The 4,973-nt window shown below is 40.4% G+C and overlaps 1 protein-coding gene across 1 annotated transcript in view; it reads right to left on the bottom strand.

Annotated features, from left to right (window-relative positions):
• The window catches only part of LOC123514997 (brefeldin A-inhibited guanine nucleotide-exchange protein 3-like), a 39,181-nt gene extending 38,562 nt beyond the window's left edge, over positions 1-619 (bottom strand). Inside the window, 1 exon segment of the mRNA XM_045273314.1 lies at positions 468-619. The gene's annotated coding sequence lies outside the window, so the exon portion shown is untranslated.
• Between the last annotated feature and the right edge of the window lie 4,354 nt (positions 620-4,973).

Here is a 4,973-nt window from a genome sequence, read left to right as displayed (position 1 = left end):
CAGTGGTGTGGTCTCCGAGCTCTAAAAAGGATATAAGAAAATTTGAAAGGTTACAAAAGACTGCTACAAAGATGGTGCCGGAATTAAAGGACCTCACACATGAAGAACGACTGAAGGAAATGGGACTGCCAACCTTACAAGATAGAAGAGAACGTGGGGACCTAATAACAATGTACATGATATTGAAAAGACAGACAAAGAAGACCTGGTGCTGGTGACAGAAGAAGGTGGAAGGACAAGAGGACATGAAAAGAAGGTCAGGATGAGGCAGTGTGTGAAGGATGTTGGAAAATACAGTTTTCCACACAGAACGGTGGAAAAGTGGAATGCATTGGATAATGAAGTTGTTACAGCACATAGTGTGCATAATTAAAAAAAAAAATTAGATAAATGGAGATATGGAGACAGGACACTATGAGCCCCACTCCAACCCTGTACAGTACTACTAGGTAAACACACACACTCACACCATATGTAAACACCACCACCACCACCACCACCTCTTATTTCACTATTTCCAGGTCCCGTGTATGGTGAATAATGGTGCCCCAGGTGTTCAGTTAATGGTGCACCCCTTATCCTGGTGTGGGAGGGGCCGGAAGGTGGTGGGGGCGGGGATAATGGAGAAATATGTGAAAATAAACAAACTGGAGCCAACCTGTCACTCTATCAGATGGTGTTGGATTCTGTCTTTCTTACGGCGCCTCTTCCTTCTCACTCAATTTTTTTTTTTTTTTTTTTGTGTGTGTAAGAGGGATGAATGGCTAAAAACAACATAACCCATCACTTCTTTATCTTTATTTCTATTTATTTATTTATGTAAGAAGGACTGACTGGCTAAGAACAACATAAGCCAGCATATTATTTTTTTCTTTTCTTCTTTTTATGTAAGGGGGATGACTGGCTAAGAAATAACACTAGCCAACATATTTCTTCTTTATATTTAGCTATGCCAAAGGAGATGACTGGCTACCCGCTCAGAGCAACAACCCAACATTTTTTTTTCTTATGATTTATTTATGTAAGACTCGCTAAGAACATAAGCCAATATATATTTTTCTTCTTTATTTTGTGAGAATGGATAACTGGCTAAGGGCAAATGAAAAAAAAAAAGTCCCACTTAACAAACACACATGCAACTCTTTAAATATATACAAAGAATCTAAACTTGTCAGCGTAAAAAATAAATAGATAAATAAATAAAGAAAAAAAGAAAAATTATAGTATCTGGAGATGATATATGCCGCTCGAGTTGGTGTGCGCTCGACTTGTCCAGGTACCGCACTGCACACACACACACACACACACACTGTAGGTAAAAATCTAGAGAAATCTACGGAAATCCAGCGTTGTCAAGTAATTATTCTACGAAAAGAAAATATTAATGTAAGTAGGTGTGTGTGTGTGTGTGTGTGTGTGTGTGTGTGTGTGTAAGCGCTTATACACAATAAACCTTTCATGATAATAACATACTCAGAGGACCCACACGTACGCCCAAACACACCCAGTCATCACCGTTCCCACACACCCAAAACACTTAAAACACTCAACACAATATACACCAATATATCAACCCCACACCACAAAACACATCCTACACACAGCCACACCAACTAAAACACTCAATACCAACTCAAAATAGACTCAAAACACCATGTAACATCTCAAAATATTAATAAGCACACTTAGAGCTCAGTAAAAACATACATCAAAATCACCCCCACGCACACCCAACCCCGCACACACTCAAACCACTTCAAACCCTCAAAATTATCCCAAAACACAACGCTATGCAATACCTCCAAACGCCCCCAAACACACATGAAACTCACTTGAAACATCCAATATACACCAACACAAGCCCAGCCCACACAGAAACTCACCCAAAAGACCCTCACACACATACAAACCACTTAACACACTCATTACCAGAGCTAGGCGTTATAATGGGGAAGGCATCATAGGCAGTTGCCTAGGGCCCTGAGCTGGATAGGGGCCCTGAGGGACGGCTGATATTGCATTGGACCAGGACCACCATGTCAGAGACACTTTGTCGCTCCTGTCACTTATATGGAGCCGACACAACTTGAAACATGACACGTAATCCCCCTGATGGGGCGGGCCCCCATCCACTACAGTGCATCCACTCCATGAAGTCCGTTCAGGGCAGGGCACAGTCTCTCTCTCTCTCTCTCTCTCTCTCTCTCTCTCTCTCTCTCTCTGTAATTATTATTATTGTTATTATTATTATTATTATTATTATTATTATTATTATTATTATTATTATTATTATTATTATTATTTAGGTAATGTGGAAAAAAGTCGAAATGAATAATAATAAATAATACTCCGGTGCCTTAGATTTTGGTCCATTTTCTCCAAAACTTTCAGAAAACCCCTTTTGTGTGTGTGTGTGTGTGTGTGTGTGTGTGTGTGTGTGTGTGTGTATATATATATATATATATATATATATATATATATATATATATATATATATATATATATATATATATATATATATATATATATATATATATATATATATATATATATATATATATATATATATATATATATTATATATATATATTTCATTACATTATGTTATGTGTAGGTAGTATTTATTTATTATTTATTTTCGACTTTTTTTCCACACCACCTATGAGGTAAAAGTCTGGGCGCGTTTTTATTTTTCAGAGGTGTCCCCAGTAGGCCTAATCCTCTCTCAGCTGTTTAATCATCATCATCATCATCATCATCATCCTCATCAGAACATTCTGTGATGTTAATCACAAATGACTACGAAATTTTCAGCTGTGATGTCTTGTTGGTCATCTTCATCTTGTATTTTTTCAGCATGTCGCACTGCTTCCATCCAATTTTGTGGTGTGATGACAGTGCTTCTGCCACGAGATCCTTCAGATTAGCCATTTTGAAAGAGTTCTTCTTGGCTACATAAGCCTTCACTTGTGCCCAAATGAGCTCAATCGGGTTATATTGGCAATGATATTGCGGCAACCTCAAAACGCGATGCCCCGCCTCTTCCGCAATCTTATCGATTACGTATGTCGTGGTGACATCCACTTTCTTCGCAAGCTCTTGCAGCTGTGCTTTGGAAGAGTTTTCTTGGGGCTGGACTCCCTTCTTTATCAGCCACTCCAATAAATCAGATTTTCTCCAGGACGTTGCAGGCCTTCTTTCAAGTTTAACGGAATGATAAGAAGCATTATCCATTACGATCACCAAGTTTGGTGATATGTTTGGGAGCAGCTGCTTTCTAAACCACTCCTCAAATAGGGTCGAATTCATTTGCTTGTGATAGTCTCCGTCATTTTTTGCTTGAAATACCAAGTCGGTGTTATTCACAAAGCCATTTTTAGTGCCAGCATGAAGTATGATCAAACGGCTACCTTTTCCAGTTGGCTGTCGTACTCCAGTGGCTTTGGGTGATGTTGTATCAATCCAACAGTTTGAAACTGTGTAATTTTGGTTCACCCAAGTTTCATCTAGGTATACGATGTTCTGGGAGGCCTGCTTAACTTTCTTTATGTCTCGAAAGAACGTAGTGCGAGCTGCTGCCACATCACTCCTCTCCATAAGGAATTTGCGCCCATCAACCTTGGCATATTCAAAGCCAATCTCCTTCAAAATCTTATGCAGGGAGGATTTGCAGCCTCAGTACTGAAGGGAATGTTTTCCTTAAGCTCTTCTCTAATCTTTTGTAGAGTCAGGACTTCATACCTCTCATTAAAGGCCAGGACCGTTCTTCTTATGACACATTTATCAAAGTCATCCAGAGTCGTGACAAGTGCAGAGCGTCTCTTCTGTGGAGATAAAAGAAAAACTGTCCTTTCTGGTGATGTCCGGCCTCGTTTGGAGCAAATTCGCTGAACAGTTTTTTTCTGAAACTTTGGTGGCTCTTGCAGTCCGAGCAGTTACTTTTGATGGTGGGATAAGGAATCCATTACAAGCTTTCTCTTCAAGGAAAAACTTGTTTACTTTGTACAACATTTCCTTTTCCCTGCTATGCAGTACCTTGGACCGAGAGCGAGTAGGAGTTGTTGCTTCCATCTTGCTTGGTGACCAGGAAGGAAGTGAGCCGTGACGCCTGACCCGCTTGGAATTAGTGAACCTGCTTATCTGTGAGGGCGGACCTCAAGGTAATTAAGGAGATCACTGACGGGGGTGACAGCTGAGTGTGAAAATTTTTTTCTATCCTCTGCATATCTTGTGAATCTTAAAAGCCAAGCTTATTTTGATCAGAAGGATAACTTGTAATTTATTCAGATGTAAAAACCCGCCACTAAAACCGCCATGCAAGACAGAAATCCGCCATGAAAACCGCCAGCCCGCCAGCATCACAGTTTTCCCGCCAGTGAAGATAGAAAACCGCCACATTTGGCGGGAAACCCGCCAACCTGGCAACTCTGGCCTGGCCTGACTCGACCCAGCGGAGAGAGGAAAGGGACACCACCACCACCACCACCACCAACGTGGCAACATTGGAAAAAACGCTGCCACATGCCATAGAATTTATACAAATCGTCGTTATCATCGTAAACATAGACACTCATTGTACTATGTAACTTTCTTTACTATACACGCAATACATAAAATATCACTTTCAAACAGCACATGGATGATAAACAAGAGAGAGACGCATGTACGAAGGTTGATTTGGCAGCATGGCTAGTTGTAAACGACCATACCTACCCCGCCCTGAACGGACTTCATAGAGTGGAAAGAGTATAGCAGCCGGCCCGGCATCCACGAGCAGTCCTTCCTTGTTAACAAGTTATGACAACATAAAGCCAACGTATCCCTCTAGACCAGTGGTTCTTAACCTTTTTCAGTTCCCGCACCCCTTGATATCTCAGAAAGATTTCTCGTACCCCCTCCAATATGAATACTATACAAACATGAAAAAAATAGTGATAGTGTTTACAGCACTAACTTAAAAAAATTAGACAATT

This window comes from Portunus trituberculatus, chromosome 5 (assembly GCF_017591435.1).
Source record: "Portunus trituberculatus isolate SZX2019 chromosome 5, ASM1759143v1, whole genome shotgun sequence".
In the NCBI taxonomy this organism is placed as follows: Eukaryota; Metazoa; Arthropoda; class Malacostraca; order Decapoda; family Portunidae; genus Portunus; species Portunus trituberculatus.
Note: the sequence above shows the minus strand (reverse complement) of the source record. Positions and strands in the feature narration are given on the sequence as shown.